Raw genomic sequence first — 22,990 nt, 5'->3', positions numbered from 1 at the left:
CCAAACATTTAGTATAAATGTTTTATGTAAAGTTTCTTCCTTGTGATTCAGTCTGCACAGGGCCAGAAGCACTACACAGGTAATCGGTTCCAGCTAAAAGGGCACAGTTATAAAGAGAGAATCAATGACAGGGTTCTGCCGCCCCTCCCCACAAACATCTTATTCTAGAACCGCTAAACTAACACAATCAGCCAAGAACCTTTCCCTCAAAATTAAAGCCTCTATCAAGTGGAGAACGTACGTTAAAACTCAACATGCAAAATAAGGAGTTATTTCATCCAAAAATTAATAGAATGAAAGTAGAAGAAAACAACAGCAGCAGCAGCTGAACTATAAGTGGGAAGAAAGAAGGGTAGCATTTCTATAAATTTCAACTCAGCACAACCCTAAAGATGCTAATAGTCAGTAGGTACATTTAAAGTTAAGTTTAAGAAACTCACTTTTATTCACGTACAGCTCATTTAATATTGGAATATGCTTCACAAACAGTCCAAAGAAACAAAATAAAAACTCCATTATAGATCTTCTCTTTAAACTAAAGCGATTACACGTCTAAACTGAAGGAAGTACTCATCCCACCCAATCTTTCTAGTGAATTTATGTACATAATAATGAAACACCCTACGGGTAGTACAAGAAATCCAAGTCACGTTCCTATGGTAGGGAAACTCTCACCCATCCAAGTGCGCCTTGATTTACACACAGGACGGTTCTCTGGAAAGTTACGTGAAAATCAACTATTTTAAATCCTATATGATGTCACTGTTCAAAGGAACCAGGCAGAAAGCCCACTTATTAAATGACAGATCCCTTTGTAAAGTGGCATTATCTATTTACATGATCATCTGGTAATGAAACTCTAACTTTTGAAAATACAAAATCTTTCTTTTAATACCTTTCTAAATTATAAAATCTCATTGGAGCAGTATTGGTATAGTTCATCAAGCTCGACTGTTTCTGTACTAAGATATACCTCCCTAATTAGCTTCCAAATCCCAATCCTTTCGAAGGTAAACAAGATAAACCTCAGTTAAAAGTGTGAGGTGGAAACAAGTTCCCTTGGTCCTTATTTTGCATGCCCACCCAGATACCTAGCAGCATCTGCCTTGACTCGAATCAAAAATGTTACTTATTTATGAAGGCCCTCACCTGCCAAAATTCTTCTACTGCCTTTATTCTACTATAGAGGGTTGTCAAATTATTTACAACTCCCTGAACGTCCATGTCACTTCACACCTTCTTGCCTTTGTCCACACTAATTCTTTTGGCTGGAAAGCCATTCTGGAAGCTCTGGACAGCTCCTATTCCTCTCTCATGAGCTGATTCAATACCTCCCATGAAGACTCTCCTTATCTGTGTTGCATCCCTCCAAGGCCAAGTCATTCATTCCACCTTCTGCATCAACACTGTACCTTGTACAAACCATTTTTATAGTCTTTATGATACCAGTCATCCCTGTATCCATCGACTTAAAAAAAAATAATAAGTCTTGGTTATGAGTCAGGCACTGTAAAAAATGCAAGGAACCCAGTGGTGAGAAAGATACAGGGAGATCTCGGTTCTCCTGGAAGTAGTATCCCACTGTAATTACTGTGTATATGATTTCCATGTCTCCTCAGCCCAGTCATGGGAAGACAGGGTCTTACTTGTTCATCTTTTCTTTTCCTCATTAGTACCAAGCACAGAACAGGCACCCAGTAAGTGTTAAGTTTAGCCAAATTCCATTCCATGTGTTAAATAAACAGGTTTATTTATAGTCTTAGATTTATAGTCTTCTAGATTTATAGAAATCTTATATAATTATATAAAATTTTATAGTCCTTATAGATTTATAGTATTATCTCTAACTATAGAATGGAATGCTTTGTCTCAAGTTAAAACAAAATTTCAGACATCAGTAAGTTGGTGGCAATAAATTTGAAGGGAGCAGGGAAAGCCCAGAAATGTGTAAAATCTTAACTTAAACCCAAGTTAGCCCTTATATATAAGTTGAATAAGTGGGACAGAAAGAGAAATGGATATGAATGATTCCCTCAAGACTTAACCCTCAAGTTGCCCTTTGCTCTGAAGGGGAATACAAACACAGTTATTATAAGCTCCTAAAAATTGAGGAGTTAAGTAGTTTGACTTCTCTCGGCCCAGGAGCTCACACCTCTACCCAGAAGTCCCCTCTTTGCAGACATTCAGCTTAATTCATTTACCTGCTTGGATTCAGGGCAGACCTCCCCCTCCCCAACCCACATTAAATTCACCCTTTACCCTGAGATACCCAGATGCTCGCAGTGTATGCTTCCTGTGATAAGTGGTATATTTTCACTATTCTTAACTAAATCCCCCCCAACTCCCTTTCCTGACATTTTGAAAGGTATCTATATGCCTCCTGTAATTTTATTTCTGGAGTAAAAAGGTTTTGACAACACTGCATGTCATTGGAATGCCAAACAATAATCTCAACTCCCCCACCCAATTGATCTGCTTATTAAGTTTGGATTTTCAAATGCCTTAGAGCCAGGCAACATGATACTATTCACTGATCGGTGAATAGCTTTACGTTGGCACTTATGCAAGGACCCAGACGGGGACTGTGAAAATCTGTTTCCTACTCTGTTCTCCTTTTGCACTTGAAATCTTACATATGTGCACGTACTGAACTTACAACTCAGACGAGAGGAAGCACATAGGAGGTGGAACTATAACTGTTTTCCCTTGTTTAGAAAAACAAAATATAAAATCTACCCACCAAAGAGATGAAGGTCAGTAGTGGCAGAGAAGGATTTTGCCTTAGTCCGCAATGGCCTTGCACCCAGGATGGTGAGAGATATTTTAAGTGAAAAACATTTTAAGATGTAATTTTCTATAAGATAGGCCTCAAATATAAATATTTTGGAGACAGAGCAATATAGTTCTCCTCAGAGGGTTTCAAAGTTTGGCAAAAGTTAACATGCAAAATAGCTGAAAAAAAGAGAAACAATCATTGAATGTATAAAAAAAAAGTTATAAGAATGAGTAAATATGAAAGAACCCTATGTAACAAATTAGCTGGCATTTTCCTGGTCCTTCAGATCTAAAATTCCATGATGCTCTGAAATCCTACATACAATCTTCTTTTAATACAGCCTACTGTTAAATGGCCATTTACATAGATAGCCACAGACCAATCTATGGACCCAGAAACCATATAGAAAGTTTGTTAGCAAAAAATTAGTTCTTAATTAAAATAACACCGTCCATAACTTTATCATCAATAAAAAACTGCCACTGTGGAAATGCTGAGAGTATTTCCTTCCACCTCCCTGAGCCCTGACCTGGGTCTTATGCAATCACGTGGTTACTTCTAGCAGAGGGAAAAAGGATGCTACTGTGAAAGAATACCTCCCTAAAGCTTTAATCCCATTTCTCACAAAATTCACAGGGCATGCTTTATTGTCTCTGACTGACACTGAGTGACACAATGACCTCTCTGAAGCTTCTTAACAGTCTGGCAAAGGTAATTCAAAGGCTAACACACGAAACTCAAGCTGATTTAATATAACCATTATATTTAAAATTTTCCTTTCTCATGGGAAGAGTGCAGGTAGAGGCAGAGCAAAATAGGGGTGTGTGTGTGTGTGTGTATGTGTCTTTGTGTAAGGAGATTACTAAATTCTGGTTTAAGCACATACGATGAGTAAGCTTGAAAAGGAAAAGTCAAATGAGAACATACTTTTCATGTAAATTATAACAGAATGCCATTTCCCCTAAAACTAACTTATTTATAGAAACAATTATTTGTGTGGGGAGTGGAAGGGATCAGGGAGACGCATGAAACAGTTTAGGGAGAATGTACCTTACAAGACACAGCTCTGGGCTTGGGATGATTGGGTCATAAGTTTTGAGTGAGTCACTAACCTGGTTGGAAGAATGTAAGTGATGCACTGCATTCCTCTGGGTTTCAGTGTCCTATAAACGGACAGGAGCTGGCTGGGAGCCTCTGAAATTATACAATGCATGTAATGGCTACTCTTCAATAGCTACCTCTGTCTTTCAAGATTTCACTTGCAATCTTTTCCTCATTTCTGATTTCTCTGACTTTGGCCCAGCATGTTTAAAAAAAGATTGGGATTAATGAAGACCAAAAGGTAGGTGCTTTGTAAAGGAAATCAGAAAAATAAAATGAGAAATAATATTCTTCCATTAGATCTAGAATTATAATGAAATCTTGATTTGATTAGCTTTTATGAGCCACATACTATACTGCAAAAAATTGTCCCAGTTCTTCACCCCTCCCTGTATCCATGCCCATTGCCAAGAGTCTTCACAGTGTAGGTTCCCACTTTGCCTCTGGACCCAGCCATGTGAAATTGTTTTGGTCAAGGGAATGTTAGTAGATGTGATTTTAAAAGGAGGCTCTGCCAGTGCCATGAAAATGACATGCCCAGGCTAGCCTGCTGGTACCAGGACAATGAGAGGCCTGTGGTGAATTGCCCCGGTCATCCCAGCCCAGGCCATCCTACATCAGCTGACAGACAGTGAGTCTCTGCTGAACCTCCAAACATGAGTCCAAGTTCAGCGGAGACCAGAAGAATTGATGAGCCAACCCCAGACAAGATCAGAAGAACCACCTAGATGAACACTCCAGTGCATGAGCAATAAATCCTAATTGTTTTCATGCTGCTTAGGTTTTATGGTTGTTATGCGGAATTGTGGCAACAGATAACTTATACAGGCAATGTAGCCAATTTTCTAATAACATCACTCCCAGCTTAAAAAAAGGTTCTATCTTCGAGACTGCATTCTAAGATGGCTATTTAGAACACAATTAATTTTCCTATAGAAATGCTATAAATAGATGGTGGTAGGTGATTAAATTGTGGCACAAGAGCTAGTTAGTGCATAGGGTACCTGAATAAGGAAATTAATAACAGCCTCAATGCCCACCACCCCCTACATTCACCCTAAATCTCCAGGCTGACCAAAGCGTTCATCCTCGAATAAAACTCAGCTCTTTCACACCTCTGACTTTTCGCTCATGGTATCCCTACTCCATGGAACATCTTACCCTTCCTGGTAAACTATTCAAATGTTCATCTTTCTTCCATGAAACCTTCCCTGACTCCTCTCAGACACAACAGCCTTCTCTCCTCTGTGCTTCTATGGCACTATGTACATATCCTTATTACAGCACAAAATATTTTCTAAATAACTGCATTCAACACTCACTCATTTATTGAGCAAATATGTACTACATGCTTTTAAATGTGCCAGGGGGTATGCTAGGAGCTGGATTTACAACAGACACCCAAACAGACATAGTTTCAGGCCTAGGGCACCTTGATTCTAATAATATGTTCCTAGAAGATAGAGGGCATCTTATTCAATTTTGCTTTACCAGTGCCTAACATAGCATTTGCTACCTGGTAGACATTCAGATATTTGATGAATGCATGAATAAATGAATGAACATGATTATACAACACAATCACAGGTCAGAGATTGTTCAAATATGGGAAATGTGCTCAGGTCTTAGAGATGCTAGGAACAGCTCCTAACCCCTAACCCTACCCCCACTATAGCTGTGGTTTCCACTGAACCAAGGGACTATGGTCTCTCTACCTAGCTACCCAGCGGACAATAGAAACAGGATGTCTCCTACCACAAACTTTTTGGTCAAAGTACAAGCGAAAGAAAAAGGCTAGTGATCAAGTTAAAGCAAGCAAGGGCTTGATGTATGATCAGAACAGCAAGTGGCATATCCCTTTAACAAATATTGATTGAGGACATATCATGAGCCAGGCATGATGATAGGCATTAGGGATCCACTGAGTAGGGAAAATAAGCTAACCCTGGTCTCTGCTCTGTGGAACCACATTCTAATGGGGAAGACAGGTAAAGTCAAGTAAAACAAATTAAAGACAATTACAAATTGCAATAACGGCAACAGAAGGGAAAATAGGGGGCAGGGAGAGCAACAACCTGGGGGGTTAGGGAAGGCGGGGCAGTTCGAAAAAGTGGTCAAGATAAGCAAGAAGTAGAGAAATGCAGGGAAGGTTAAGTCCTAATAGCAAGACCACCACCTATAAACTTTAATCACTGCTAATGTGCCGTTATAGCCAAAGCTTATATGAAGCATAAACTATCAGAAATGTGACTATGGTATTAGCACAGCTACATTTGATTAAACAGTGTCTGCAAAGTGATTTTTTGTCATTCATACTTTAAAGCAGTCACCTACAGTTTATATATATCAATACTTATCAAAAATTAGGTTTAGAAATCTTCCTGGGCTGATGTACATTTTTGCAGGAAATGTCTTCTAGTATAGACTGGTGAAACTCAAAAGCATAATATTCAAAGTTTATGAATTGGAGTAATTTGCTGTCACTTATCCATACTACAGTTCTCAGGAAGGGACACCTGTTAGCCCTGAGCATGTAATCATTTTTATTATTAAATACAAAGGTACAATTAAATACAGGCACAGAATGTGACCTGCATCATAATTCTGCCCAGCCCTTCTCTTCACAATATCCTTTTCATTATCGCAGGCCTTTTGTTCCTTCATCTTTCTTTTGTCTCCCCCTAAGTTTTTGAATAAGCTATTTACAACCTGAATAATTAGCAATCAGCGTGGATCTGTGGTCTCTGGCCCCGTGTAAACGAAACACTGTGAAGTGCCTTAACATGACATATTTAAGTACATAAAAGTTTCTATACCCTCAGGGCTTTCCTTTCTTGAAAAAGTTTTAAATAAATCTAATGAAGAGTAAGTTTTCTACTTCTCAGATACTTAGGAACCTAGCTAGATTTGAATGAAAATAAAACCACATTTAAACTTCAAACAACAGAATGCTTTGGGTATTCATTTTCTCTCATCTGTGCAAAAATGTCTATACATCAGTTTACGGTAAAGACCCCCTCCCCTCCCATGCAGAACAATTAATTCTCTCTCTAGTACAAGTCAATAATAGGTTTTTATACTTTTAAGGAAGAAAAAGGAAAAAGGAGCAATGAGACAAAAATTAGTTGAAATGAAGTTGAAAAGTCAGGAAGCGTGACACACTATAGAGACTCTTTACAGACCATACATTTATGTGGCCTAAAGCCACAGGTCATCCTCCTTAGTTGTTTGTGAGATGCACCAAAGTCACTGATAAGCACCTTTGAGGGTAAGGGTCTTTCTTTACTGAGAGCAGCCGTCTGGAATGCATGGCATCTTAACCCAAGATAACTGACCTGAGGATGCTTGAGATTTATTTCTTTAACAATTATATTTACTGAACACCTACTATGTGCCAGTCAGTGAGCTAAGTATCACTGTGGGGTGCAGATCGAAACGGATTAGCTCAGCTACCCCAGGACTCTGAGAACAAGAGCAAGTTTACAGTCCAACTTGGAAAGGTCGCAAGTTCCAAAAAGTCTCTCCATTTCTGAGCACTTTTCCTTTCTCTTCCCTCTGCAGTTTTCCTAAAATATCACCAAGCATAGTGCTCCAGACATACCTCTCTTTCTCTCTTATGTTACAGGAAGATCTGCAAGGCTTTGTTCATAGGAGTGTGGACTTAAGTTCAAGCCTCATCTCAACCAACCGTGAAACCTCACGCTAGTTGCTTCATCTAAGGTGCTAGTCACTCATCTATACAGGGGGAATGACAATGGGATTGACAGAGGTCGAGGAGTGAGATAGGGAATGTCTGTTCTGACATCATAGTTCTCAATAAACATTAACTATGATTATTAAAAGGTTAAAAAATGTACTGAAAAGTCAAGACCACTTTGTACCTTAATTAGAAGATATCACTACTGCCCAAAATACTTAACAAATAAAAACAAAAAGAAAGCTCTGTATATTTTCTAGTTCTAAATGGTTTCTTGCTCATCAATCTGGCAAGCTTTTCCTGAAACGTGTTGACAACTAATCTCTAATCTCTGCACTTCCTGAACACTGCCTACTCTTTTTTGTTTCTCTTTCTTTCTCTCTTTACGTTTTACCACTGATGCGCAAGGTATTCTTTTCTGTGTGCCACCAAGGATAGGAAGACAGGGGAGTGATTTTCAATCCAGAAGAAAAACAGCGTTGACAGGATAACAGAGTGTTTGGAAATATCAGAATCACCAAGTCTTCATCCAGAGGACTTCATTTTCTTTTAAAAATGGGGAGCCTCTGCCAGTTTCTACCAAGGAAATCAACACTTGCTATAAACTGAGAAAAGTCAAAAGATCCAAGTTCTAATGCCTCAGAGAGCCACTAACCGGATGTGTTTCTGTAACAAATAACTGTCTGGGTTTTGTTGGTTTGTTTTTGCTTCCCAGCATCCCCCCCTTCTCCCCATCAGAGAAGCCTCGCAAGAGGTAGAGTCTACCCGTCCCCCGCCCACGGACCTCTAACCCCACTCCGCCAATCGGATGCTCCCCACACAGACTTCAATCTAGAGCTAGTGACCCAGAGAACCGGACACGGAGAATTCAAAGGCGGAGGCAGCACCATCCCGTACTAGGGGAATGGGGACAGAGATGCCAACGGCGATGGCTGACCGAGACACGAGGGGCGGTAATCAGCGTTAACGTCTTTGGTGCACCGGTTCTGGGATAGGATTGCGCCTGCAGCTTTGGATGCTGCAATTATTTATATCTTCAGCAGCTTTCCTAGCATCACTGCCTGTTGTTCAGGTCCCCTCAGAAAGGTTTTTTCTCCTTAAGTCAGCCCAATTTATTTTTCTTTTGCCTGTGACTAAAAAGCTGGGCCAGTCCCAAGCCCTGTGCTTCAGTTTCCTCACTGCTGGAGCTACAGAGTGGAACGTCATGAGCTCTCTGGTTCCTTCCAGCTCTACCAATTTTATAAGCTGCCATCCCCAAATGTCAAATAAGCCAACTGAGAGTCGAATTCTATAACGAAGGAAAAGAAAGCCTTCAATGGGAAACAGTCGACCTCTCATAAAAGGACTGGCAAAAGCGAGCGATTCCTTTCACTTACCTGGAACCATCTCCCAGGCCCCGTCTCCTCATTTGTGTGTGAGTACATGCACACAACTCTTTACAGACCCACTGGACCGGCTCCACCTGCCCCAGGGGGTGATTCCGAGTGTGAGCTACATAATAAATAACATGGAACCGAGTCCTAAGGGCCAGCTGGGGAATTCTAACTGGAAGCAACCTTTTGAGAAGCTTTATCTGTTGCAAGTGAGTCCTGTATCGTATCAGATTTCTGTCTCTAATCACGGGAAGATTCTACACCTTATCAAGTTGTTATCACATCAGTCTGACCAGAGCCCAATGTCCTGATTGAAAAGAATGTGTACTATCACATGAACAAGAAAAGCAGCCTCTCAGCCCAGGGAGAGCACTGGGCCTGGAGACTCAGAACACCTGAGTCCAGGACACAGCAAGTCACAGACTGACTTGACGCTGGACATATCCCTTTACCCATCAGAGGCTGTTTCTTCACCTGCAAAGCAGAGTTGACACCAACTTCTTTGCCACTGAAATGGTCAGGTTAGAGCATACAGGGAAGCATTTGTAAACTGGGAAGCACTGTGAGAATGAAGCTATTATTGTCAACAAAGATTTCCTTCTACTAAGTTTACCTTCCCTCTCTCCTTTCGTCTGAGATAGTCTTTTACTTGCTATCCAAATCATAAGCGTTCCTCAGTTTTCAGGATAATACCTCTGAGCAACCCAGATTCAATGTTTATTTAGAAACTTAATTTGGGGCTTGAACTCCAAAACAGGAAGAAAAGTAAGAATTTAATTCTCTTTGTAACTACAAAAACAAAACCTTCAGACTCATTTGACAAATAGACCTTTAACAGATATTGTTTCAAACTATAGTAAAAAATATCCAATTGCTTTTGCTTGAACTTGCTACGTACTAAATAAGCAAAATCCTCATCTTAATTTGGTCATTTAAATAGGTTTGCCCTGCTGGAAATTTTTTCTTTTGTAACAGCAATCATGAGTCATGGATGACTCATGTGAGCCACATGGATGTTTTGTTTCTCCCAGGAATTAATAAATTAAGGGCAGGGACTTAGTTCTACCCACCGCAACCATCACCACCACCGATTTACCTCCAGGAAGGACAATAGTGCCAGGCATGTAGGAAGGTGCTAAAACATTTGTTGTCTAAAGTAATCAATTTATAATTCAATAGTCTGTGCACTCAGCTAGTGCCCATCAATTTAGCAGAGCCTTATCACCCTGAGAGAAGTGAAAAAATAGATACTGTGAATCCTTACAGCCAAGATCACATGATGAGGCAGAAGACTGAGGTGCAAATACTGTGAGAACCAGCTTAATAGGGCTCTTCCTTTAATGTCACTACCTACCTGCGAACAGCTAGTAGAATATCTGACATCGCCAAGATAAAAAAAACAGAAAGTTTATACACAATGTAGTTATCAATGAAATTATGTCAATATTGCAACCACACACATCAAATACTACGCCAGATGCTCTAGCCATATTTTTAAAGCCAACAGATTTGTTCTTCTGGAAAGATGAACACAACCGAGAAAAAAAAGACTAGACATAGTAAGAAAAAAAGATCTTCTACTTTGAGAAAGTAGCTTGAGTTGTAACTTACTGATGACTCAGTATGACTGTTCATACTGTTCAAAAGACTAGAAAATAGATAACTGCATTCTATTATCTAATTTGAAAATGTTCATTTCTAAGGAAAAGAAAACAACCCATTTCCTGACACACGCATAACGAAGTTTTGTTTCATTGCTCTAACCTTCAATGATACTTCAACTTCTGGCTGGCCAATCTGCAACTCATAAAATTTGAATATGGACAGTGTATTAGATGACATTGAAAATTCTCTTTAATTTAGTTGGGTATAATAATGGCACGGTAGCTTTAAATTATTAAAAAATAAAGAATAATCCTTATCGGTTAAATATGCTTTAAAATGTTCTAGGTGTGGGGATAGCACATTTTTTCTGTAAAGGCCATTCGATCTCTATTGACCTACTCAACTCTGCTGTTGGCAATACCTAAATGAATTAGCATGGCTGTGTTCCAATAAAACTCTATTTTACAGACACTGAAATTTAAATTTTATGTAATTTCGTGCCACAAAATTTAACCATTTAAAAATATAAAAACCATTCTCACATACAAAATAAGAGGCAGGTAGGGATTTGACCTCTGCTCTAGGAGAAAAAAAAAAAAGAGAGAGTGGAGGGAAAGAGAGGGAGGGAGGGAGGGAGGGAATAGATAAAATAAGAGTACCCGTGAGTTGATAATTGTGACAGCTGGAGATGGTACACATCAGTTCAAAATCCTACTTTCCTTCATGTATGTTTGCAAGCTTTGATGATAAAAACTTAAAATTTTATATATCAATGAAGGGAATCCTTTCACAATGTATATGTATATCAAATCATCACATTATATACTTTTAAATATCTTACAACTTTATTTTTCAATTATACCTAAATAAAGCTGGGGGCAGGGAATTAAAGCTTTAAAATGGGAAAGAGGAAGGAAAGAAGCAGGGAGGAAGGATGGAGGGAAGGAAAGGAGGATTATTTTTGCTGCCACCATCACCATTATGCTTATGGGGCTCCCAATGACAAATCTATAGTTAATCTGGTTCATGTGAAGTTTCCTTTACCCTGACACGTGTTGTCAAACTTTCCACACCAATAAAACGTGGTTGTTCAGAACTCCCTCTCTGGGGGAAAATAAATTGACAATAGAGCTAATCAATGCTCCTGTACTTGAGAAAGACATTTCCAATATTCTACACAGTTTGATTGAAATCTGCACAATAAATATTTAAGAGTTTAAACAAGAAAAGATTCAATAAATAGGCTATAGACTCATTTCTGATAAACTCTTACATAAATTAAAATTAAATAGTACCATTAAAACAAATTTTTCACCGAAAAGGTTTCAATGAACGTCAAAAAATTTTCCTTTTGTCTCTGAAATTCTGGAGCATGGTAACATGCAGCAAGACTCAAATGTAAAAAACTAACTAAAAACAAACGAACAAAAACTAACCACACCCTCACATTTCTAATAATTTCTTATAAAAAAATAAAGTTATATGCTACACAATGCCACACCAAATTGAAAATACATTTATTCGTTTTACTTTCAACTCTTAAATACAAGGCTGGGACACACCATAACTATTAGTAATGTTTTCACTTTTGTTTTAAAATGAAAAGTAAAAACAATACCACGCTCCAGCGAGCAGAGTTTCTTTCCCATATACCCAGCAATTCTCAAAGTCTTCCTGGAAATGCTAGTCAGTGGTTACTGTCAAAGAAAGATCATACTAGTTTCTATCTGAGACGGTCAAGATACACTCACCCAGCTGTAATTACTGACAACCTTCAACTTGTAGGCTCAGCCCTAAGTAGTCCCTGAGTGAATCCTGATGGCACGTGACAATATACGAGGAGTCCCAGCCCTCCAGAATTAGAATCTGCCCACAAACTGTTACCTGCCTCCAGGGAATCCCTAGACAAGGGAATCCCTGGTGTTTACCAGGCTGCAGTCTCTCCTGCCATATACACCAAGCATTAGAGTCCCTGCCCAATATTGGACTTGCACTCTATGTTCCTACTTAGACTTGAACTCTGCTCTCATCTCAGCTTGCTTGACTAGAGCTCTGACATTCTGCCTAGCTCTTCCTTCAAGTACTGGCCCCTCTCTCTCTCCATTTCAAGGAGATGCCTAGTATCCCCCGTAGATTCCCCCTTCTGCCAAAGAATCCCCAAAATGCTGCCATGCACTTGCCTCCACGGAGCATCACTTCACTGAGAAAACTGCTTCCCTGCTCAGACCCACCATCAGTCTCCCACACACAGATGAGGACGGGGGTGAGGAGTCCTGGGGTTGCAACGTCAGCTGAGACAGGTGGTTAGGACTGCTAGCCACTCCCCTTGGAAGACTGCTCATAGCCAGGCTAGACCTTGAGCCTGCCTGCTCCTGGTTCACTTCTCTGCTTCTACCAACCTGCCTTGGGAGAGCCCTGCCCTCAAAAGTTATTGAAGGGTGTCCATATTTTAAGGGTAAGAAACAGTTTAGCGGACTTCCCTGGTGGCGCAGTGGTTGAGAATCTGCCTGCCAATGCAGGGGACACGGGTTCGAGCCCTGGTCTGGGAAGATCCCACATGCCGCGGAGCAACTGGGCCCGTGAGCCACAATTGCTGAGCCTGCGCGTCTGGAGCCTGTGCTCCACAACGAGAGAGGCCGCGATAGTGAGAGGCCCGCGCACCGCGATGAAGAGTGGCCCCCACTTGCCGCAACTAGAGAAAGCCCTCGCACAGAAACGAAAACCCAACACAGCCATAAATAAATAAATAAAAATTTAAAAATCTTAAAAAAAAAAAAAGAAACAGTTTAGCGGATCTAGCCACGGTTTAGGGCTGCCACATATAGCTATCTATAAGAGTAGATTCTGTGAACGTCTTACTGCCTATAGAAAATATGAAAAAGAATCACTCATCTACCCTTTATCAGTACCATAGTTCAGGATACAAATTCAAAGTCAATTTTACTTTATGAGCTTTAAGTTCACCTGGTCACAAATAAAAAATTTAAATGTCAAAAATATTGAAGTCTAATTAAAAACCTAAGCCTAAGAATCAAAGACCCAAACAGACTATTCACCTTGAGAGGCCAGATTATAATACATTACTCCATTAAAATACAACTTAAAATGCAGCATATTAGTCTTCAACTTAACATATGTCTCAAAACTTCTCAGGAGCACTGCACAAAGACGCTTTTGTAAAACAACCTCACAGCACTTTGATGTGACCGTATGTTCATTAAAAGGAAGTATTACTACTTACATACATAAGGTACATAATGAATTCAGTATGTGTCTAGAGTTGGCTAGTGCTATTAAAGCACACGCCAAAAGCACAGACTATAAATCAAAATGCGATTTGTCAAAGTAAGATCTTAATATGATACAGGTTAGAAATAAATAAGTAAACCACTGATGTTCTGATATGGAATTAGTGAGGAGAGCTAAGCCCAAACTGAGACCAGGTGGCAGGTGACATCCCTTTGTTCTATCTATAGCTTTGGCTATTCCTCTCTCTCTTCCACCTGGATAAGTACAAAATTAGCATGCACCAGGCGTTCTTCACTCCCCCAAGGGTTTATATCTCTAACACTGCTTTAAAGACTGATACGCTTTCCAAAATGTTGACATAAGCCAGTTGGGCAGTTACGGAGTTTTTAAAGCCCACGTTACCAAAGTTTTTAAAAATCTAGATTTCTCTTAAAACAGAATTTGTAAACCACTTGACATTAGTTTATTAACTCACTTCCAAACTGAGGACAATTTAACAAAAGACCAGAAAGGGCTGACATATAGTAAATAAAAAGGCCAAGCCACAAAGACAACTATCAAAAATATAAGAAAATCTAGTCAGTGAATGTTGGAGTTGTCAAGGAAGTGTGAGCAAAGAGACGGATACCACTCCATGTATTACACCTTCTTTTTCCTACCTCTTCACCTCTCTTTCAGCCTGGGTTCCTTCAAATCAGCATAAAATCTCATCCAAGACTCTCCCACTAACCACCCAGATATGGTCCCTAGATTCTGAGTTCCCTGCATCAAATGCTGTTTTCATTCACTGATGCCCACTGCCTACAGAGTTCAAGCTTAACTCCATAGCATAGTACACCTGATCCTCCAGGATCCTGGCCCTGTTTGCCACTCCACACCTCTACACCCGATGCTCACACTCTATACAACTGCTTCCTGTACTCCGTGTGCCTTCATGCCTTTGGCCACAATGTTCTTCCACATCCTCCCTCACTGACCTCACCTCGCTGTACTACTCCATCTTAAAATTTGGTAAAGTATTGCTTCCTTATGGAAGCTTTTCTAGGTCTCCACAACCACCTTAGGTATATGCCTCTTGGAGAATTTCTCACATGTACGGCAAACCATTGATTTCCGTGTCTGTGTTCTCCAAAGAGCTTTTGGAGGGAAAGAAACATTTTGCGTTATTCTGTGTATCTCCAGGACCTATCAAATTGCCTGGATTTTACATGGTGCTAATATATGCTTACTGAATAGATACAGAAATAAATAAAATTTATTTTTTTTAGAAAAAAAAAAACTAAGAACACTATCCTAACTAGAAAGATATGAATCTACACATTATTTCAGCTTGCTATGCAAATGCTTTCCTTGCAGTCCTTCTAAACATCCCAAGACTAATACATTAAGGCCAATCTTGATGAAGAAAAGTCAGAATTAATGAAAAGAAAACCTTAGAAAGGGCTGGTACTCAGTTTTACAGTCTACACAGACATGACAATCATACAGCTTAAGCCCAGACCTAGAGTAGGTACACTTCAGTTCAGAAGTAACACATGTCAACATTCAGTCAACTCCTTCCCAAGAATCAGAAATCAGGAAGTTCAGCAGTGTTTACGGGGAAATTTGTTTGTTTGTTTTGTTTTGTTTTGTTTTTCCCATCTGAGTCCTGGATGGACTCAAAGGCTACGAGGTGAAACATAGGCTGGTCAAGAAGCCCTGCAGTTTTGCGAGGAGCATCTTCAACAGCAGAAACATGAGGCTAAAATTCAACTACTGCTTATAAGCCATTTTCCAACATTTCTTCAGAAGCTCTCACAGCTCATGCATTGATGGGGGAAAATAAGGCTTTTCACGGTTTCCCTTTCATAGATTGATCAAATGTACATACAGAGACCACCCGGGTGGATCCAAGGGCTCCTCAGTGCTACAATGGTACAGAATTTTCTGGAGGACCCCTGTTTTATTCTGGACACAAGGATCCTGGACATAAGGAAACCTGAAAGCAATGAGAGTGGTCACAATCCACTGGACGAGGGAGAGAAGCACTCAGTGCTTCAGTGGCTGCTGCTTCCTCCAGCCCTGGGAAACGTCCCTCCTTGTGGAGCTGGAGGAGGGATTTGAAGGTCTGCGGTAACTTAACCTCCCCAGGGCCGCCTTCAGCCCTCACAGGCTGACAGAGATCTTCTCACCCAGACTGACTACCCTACACGAAGAGCCACAGGTCTCTCTGAGTGCGAGTTAGGAAAACGTTTATGGCACTTTGTTTTTTTTTTTTTTGGCACTTTGTTTTAATATGCGCCTCTGCCCCATCCTAGACAAGGCACCATTTCTATATGAAATACGGGTAGTAGAGGTGGAGATTAGAGCATGTTTTTTCTCCCCAGCTCTCTACTACTCAATAGCCTTCTACATTCCTGTCACTTTGTTGGTTCTGCTCTGAATTCCTGAGACTTGGTTGCACCTCGTTTCTGGGTGGCACTGCTCTCTGCTTTGTAGCTGCTGTTGCAGCCAGAAGAACAATTTCAATAAGAGCTGACAGGATCAGGCCCCTGTGGTGTCTCTAAAATTTCAAGTTCAGTTTCTGTGAAAAATGCTTACAATGCCATAATTCAAACAGAATCAAGAGGAGTAAATAGTCTGAAATTTGTAGCTCAAAATGTGCACATAGTGAGGGAAGACCACCTACTCAAAATCGGATGGCCCGGGAGCATTGGGGGAGGGTGGCATCACGGAGAGCCACTCAGCACACAGAAGGCCCTCAGGAACAATCACATGCGCTCAAAGGCTTGAAGATACTTGAATAACAAAAAGGGGACCTAAGTTTACCCACCCCTCCTGCCATGAAATATAAGGAATCTGCAATGGAAAGACACAAATAAAAATGACTGCTTTTACGTATGAAAAAAAAAAAAGGGGGGGGGTGGAGAAGATAAGTTTCAGACAAAAGTCTAAATCGAAATGTATGGGGTAAGTTAATGATGTTCACATTTGTCGGGGTTGGAGAGAAGAAAGGGCCAAAGTTAGGTTAAGCAGCAAATGTAGCAAAATAAAATAAACTTCAGAGAATGAGGTATTTAACTGTATCTAGGTATTTATATATTTTAAATATTACTCTAAATTGTATGTTTGTTTCATTATATTTGTGTTAATAATGTTTATGCTTGGCTCCTTTTAAATAAGATCTTTTGTTACTTGAAAAAATAGACATAATTGAGTGGCTAAATGTTCTTCTCTCTTTATTCATACTGAAGGATCGTGAAGACATGAGTTTTAACCAAAAGACGAGAAAAAGGAATATACAAATAGAAGATAGAGGGAAACGACAAAAATATATATTAATCTTGCTTTACACCAAACATGTTTCTTATAACCCCCATGTACTGTTATTTTTTTTTTTAATGTTTTTTGAAGAGGCAACTATTGAAAAGGATAATTTGGGTTTATATTATTCTCTTAAGGGGACAGGAGTAGTGAATTTGTCTGATTTGTAAATCCTGAGGGTATTCAGATTACTTTTTAAATAATAATGTATTTACACCCCTTCTTTTGCCAAAACAGATTTGAGGTAACTACTGAGGTACAATGCTTTGCACACAAAAAATTATCGAGAGAGAGAGAGAGAGAAAACCCTCTGGAGCCTCTTCTCGGCTGACTTTCAGTCACAATTTGTCCTCTGTAAGGAAAAGGAGAACTGCATGAAATCTTAAGCCCACTCATTACTGTATTTCTCAGGTTAAAAATGAGAAGAATTTAAAACACCTGGGAAATAGGAAGTTTCTGGTTTACTGAGAGGCTTCGGAGTTACCTATCCCAAGTCAATTCAGGGTTGTGTATTAATCATCTTTGACATAAAGACATAAAGTACAAGTTATTTGACTTGTTCTTAACCTGACAGCTGCTCATCTAATGCTTGTGCTCTTTTATTAATTTCTAATTAAAGACTTATTCTTCTGAATAGACAGTAAATTACACACTGGTAATACTTTTACAGTGAATGCAAGACTACCTCTTTGGTTTGGGATAGTAGAGAAGCAGTAGTTATACAAGTTGTGTGGGAGGTCAGTTGTGTGTTTGTGTGTATTTAATGTGCAAAGCTGAGTTTATTTTAAAGTAAGTGGTTGTGTGGTTCATATCTTCTGTGGGTGGATATAACGATCTAAGGAGTGTTTTACTAATGTAAAGTGTGATATGAATAAGTATTAATAGTAATAATGAAACCAGTTTGAAATTCACATTCTAAAATAGTGGTTTATTTGGCACCAGAGAATATAATCTACCAAGGTTTCATTTATAAGAACTATGTACCAATGCCTTTTTTCAGTTTTTCTATATTACATTACCAGGGCTTGGTTGTAGAATTTCTAGTTGAAACTAACATAGGGGTTTTTTAATTGAAGAGATGTTTTTATTACTGCTATTTCTTGTGAGGGTAGATACCAGCCTGGCCTTCTGTTACACTAAGAAAGCCGCTGTGTGTCATGTGCAGAGCAATTAAAAATGGATTTGACTCTTGTTTTTCTCTCTCTTTCTTCCTTCTTCTAAACGTTTATCTGTGCAAAGACTCTTGAACCCCTTGAAAGAATTCTAGAAAACATGCTAGAGTGGGTAGATCAGTGGGTACCTGGAGACTGTGCCGATAGATCCGTGAGGCGTTACATTGTCATACAATAAAGTAGCAAGAAAAACAGCTTCTGAAGACCAATCAGAAGAAGATTGGTCTTTTTTAAAAGGTTTTAATAAAAACCTTTTTTATTTCCTATTTATTTCCCCATATTCCAATGGCAATTATTTCCTTCTCCCTTTCTTTCCAAAAATGATGTAAGAGACTATATTTCTGAAGTAGAACTCCTTTGAGACAACTGTACTGGATAGTTACTTTAAGCTTCGATATGCAGTTCATTTAAACATTTCTTGGGAGTCTGTTTTCCCAATGTCTCTAAAACAAAAGTAGAAAATCCCTCAAACTTTTAAGTCTTAACTGTAAACTGCAATTAATTAGTTTCATGTCTAAAATTTTTTTAATGCACCATTAATATAAAGAATATAAAAATAAAATGTTACTAAGAAGTGTATAATTTCATGTATTGGTATAAAACAGATCCATCTATTTAAAAGACTATAATTAACATGAACATTTAGTCTGAAGTTTGGCTTTCAACACAAGCAGATGATATGTACTAGGTTTTAGCAAGTTTAAACAAACCAGAGAAAAATGACAATAATAGCATTTGAGACTCACAGCCTAATTTTAATCTCCCTATACAGGTAAAACTAGTAGATATGCCATTGTTTTGTGGTGTCCAGAAACAAAATAAAATTTCATTTTCACTTATAAAAAGAAAAATAACTTAAAAATATGGTTTATTGATGCCTAAGGCTGTGACAATACACATATTTTGATCTAAGCAGCTAACATGACTATAAAATTTAACTCTATGAAATTTGGTTCCTGGATCTTTTTTTAAATTCACCTTTTCAAAACTTGGTGGCTCCTTATGTTACTGAGGAATGAAATACCCATTATATTAGGTGAAAAGAGCAAGGTATTACTATTACCTAAGAAATGGAAGGGGGAGTAAATAAAAGTGTGCATAAAATATACACATATGCATACACATGCACACACAATGAAAGGATATGCCAAAATTCTATTTTTTAAAATGTTATCTTTAAGGAAAAAGAGGACATGTGGTGGAGTGAACAGGGAGAGAAGCTAGCCTTATTTGAATAGTCTTTGTTTTCATTTTGACTTTGAAGACCTGTTTTCATTTTGACTTTGAAGCCCTGTATTTTACATAATTTTTTTTAAAAAAGCACAGCTTTAAAAAGGTAAATAGTCCCTAAAGATCTAAAGCAAAATTAAAATGATTTTATGTACTGAGTTGATGGCATAACCACACTGATAGACACTATGTAAAGTAGCTTTAAAAGACAGTAATTTATCTATATATTCCCATTGGCATATACTCTAAGAACAATAACAACAACAAAAACAAAAATCTTAAACTGGTTTCAGTAATAATATTTTTGGAGGTATGATTGATGAGATTAAATAAAAGCCATGTACTCATGAATTTAAAGTATAATTATGTCTAAGAATTCATCATATTTTTCTTCTTTAAGCAAAAAACTTTTTCTTAACTCTTTCTACAGAAAAACCTAGAAATGACCAGTCAGTAGCAATGAACATCCGAGGCAAATAGATTATGGTCTCATTACCGTTCCCCACAGGAAGGAGTCAAAGCTTATTGGAGAAATGGCTGCTTCCAGGTCTAGGTCAGGAAAGTTACAAGATTAACCTAGAATATCTTGTCATAGCAGATAGCACAGAAGTCATCGTAGACCATTAACAGCTTATCAAAAAGGCTCAGGAACCAACTTGAGAAGGTGCCCATGGGCCAGAAAAGAGTAGTTTGAACATCAGTAACTCTAATAGACTGACACATATTAAATATATTTAAAATCATGAGTTTAACTGATAATCAAAAAACTCTCATCACATTTGGAGGATAACAAAAAACTAACTCATTATTATTGAAAACTAGCATATAAATGGAAAGAATCAAGCATTTATCCAGAAATTTTATACAAAAATGTACCTCAAGGTAGGCAAAGAGTCAATACAGGGAAATTATAACTATTCCAACTAATAAATGAAGTTGGAATGGCAGAGTTAGAAAAGTACCATTTTAACCTCTTAACCTCTAATGACATACTGAAATTGATATAGGCAATAATTATGACTGATTAAAAATAAAGAGGCGGGCTTCCCTGGTGGCGCAGTGGTTGGGAATCCGCCTGCCAGTGCAGGGAACGCGGGTTCGAGCCCTGGTCCGGGAAGATCCCACATGCTGCAGAGGAGCTGGGCCTGTGTGCCACAACTACTGAAGCCTGCATGCCTAGAGCCCGTGTTCCGCAACAAGAGAAGCCACTGCAATGAGAAGCCCGTGCACCACGACGAAGAGTCTGCTTGCCGCAGCTAGAGAAAAGCCTGCGCACAGCAACGAAGACCCAACACAGCCAAAAATAAATAAATAAATTAAATAAATTTAAAAAAATAAAAATAAAGAGGCAAGAAGACTTGTGATGGAAATTCACACCACCACCTATAAAATATTTTTGACAAAACAATTTGATCCAGCCTCCTTGTAACTTATCACTAAAGATGTCCCACCTCCTCCCCTTCCAATAAACTATGCTTCCTATTTTTCTTGCTTTTGTAATGTCCTGTCTCTTAAATCTGGGATGCCCCTGTGATTCACTTTAATTAACAGAACGTGGTAGAAATGACACTGTGTGACTTTCAAGGCTAGGTCAGAAGAAGCCTTGCATTTGAGACTTGGTCTCTTGGTACTCATTGGGGTAAGCCAGGCACCACATAAGAAGTCTATGTAAAAGTCCAACCCAGCTGTATGGAAAAGCCACAGTGAGAGAGAGATGCAGGACCAGCCCCCAGCTATTCCAGCCTTCTCAGCCCAGGAGCCAGACATGTAGGTAAGAAAGCTTTCAGAAGACTCCAGCTTCAGCCACCAACTCACTGCAACCATAGGAGGGATCCCAGGTGAGAAACACCCAGCTAACCCCATCCATCCTCAAAACTCTGAGAGAGTCCACTGATGTTTTAAGCCACTAAGTTTGGGTGTTGTTTCTTTTGCAGCAACAGATTAATGCAACAAGCCTAACATGTACAGGAAATACAGGGGAACTGTTAAACAAAACCATGAGGAAACAAGGGAAGGGATGGGAAACCTATTATAAAAAGAATGAATTGGTATATACAAACCTTAACTAGGATTTTGTTTGTTTTATGGGTTTATTTTTAACCAGGAGCAAATTAAGGTAATGACACTATAGGTGACATGTGATCATGACCAGGTATTTGGCCTTAAGGAATTATTGTTAAACATTTTAAGTGTGGTTGTATTTTAAAGAAAATTCTTAACTTTAAAGATACAGACCAAAATATCCATGGATGAAATATTTGTTATTTGGGGGCTGGAGGGTATCAAATAGGAGTATAGATGAAATTAAGCCATGAGTTTATGTGTTGAAACTGGAAGTTCATTTTATTATTCTCATTACTTCTGCGTATGTCTTAGTAAAAACGCATATACTTTGTTGAACTATCAATATTTGGCTATTTTTTGTTAAAGCATATAATGGACGTAAAACCTAATGCTAGCTGAAAGAAGCCATGATGCTATAATCTTTATTTGGTAAAGTTTTTTTTTTTTTAGCCAAGGAAAAAAATTACTTTCACATCCCTACATGTCCAAAATATTGATCTAGATATTTAACTTTGCTTCCCCTTCTCCTGGGAAATAGGGATCATGATATCTCATTCCAGTGTATATGATGAGTTTGATCAACTAAGACAATTTATGGGAAAAAAATGTTTTGAAAACCATACTCTGCTACACAAATGCAAAACATTATTTGTAGTAAGGATCACGTGTTTGGCCCAATATTTGGAATATATGCAGTGAACTCTCTCAAAACCTGAAAGCTAAGAACTCTGTCCTTAATGCATTTGGCCCAATACCAGGCACAGTGCTTAGAAAATGGAAATTCCATAAGGATTTTTTGGATGAAGGCATAAACTGGAGGAAAGAGGGCATGGAGATTTTTGATACATTTGCTTTTGCCTTTGATCTTGCATCTTTTTAAAAAGGGTCAACTGAGCAACAAGAGTGTGAGAGGTAAGTATCTTACTGTGAACCCACCAGAACTATTTGTTCAAACACCATATACGCTACATACCCTTCTACTGGTGAATTTTAGCACTGTTTTTAAGCTTTTATATGCAGAGTACAATGTGAATTACTATCTCATACGCTACACCTGATCAAATCTACTTTTGTGTGCTTTTGATTTTCTTAAAAAAAAAAAACTAATTATAAGAGAATAAAAGCCTGGTATTTAATACATGCTGGTCAAGTGAGCAATAAACAATTGCAAACTTTCCTAGAGGCTATTTTGCCCTGTCTCATCATCAGGAAGCTAAAGCATATGTTGGATGTTAGCCTGGATGGACACAAATGTGTCCTATTTATTCAAGGTTTCCTTGGAAGCCACAATTTATAAGTTTTGTTTCTTAGGGGTACATGTCAAACTTCATTTAGCATTCGTTGGTATCCAGATACACTGAATAGCAAAAAGGCAGCATTCGGGGGTGAAATATATGCCTGCTATATGAGCAATAATGTC

At 38.7% G+C, this 22,990-nt stretch overlaps 1 protein-coding gene across 5 annotated transcripts in view; it reads right to left on the bottom strand.

The window, feature by feature from the left end:
• GPD2 (glycerol-3-phosphate dehydrogenase 2) overlaps nt 1–22,990 on the bottom strand; it is a 138,768-nt gene that overhangs the window by 37,195 nt on the left and 78,583 nt on the right. The window lies entirely within an intron of this gene.

Source organism: Balaenoptera acutorostrata, chromosome 8 (assembly GCF_949987535.1).
Source record: "Balaenoptera acutorostrata chromosome 8, mBalAcu1.1, whole genome shotgun sequence".
Taxonomy (NCBI): domain Eukaryota; kingdom Metazoa; phylum Chordata; class Mammalia; order Artiodactyla; family Balaenopteridae; genus Balaenoptera; species Balaenoptera acutorostrata.
Note: the sequence above shows the minus strand (reverse complement) of the source record. Positions and strands in the feature narration are given on the sequence as shown.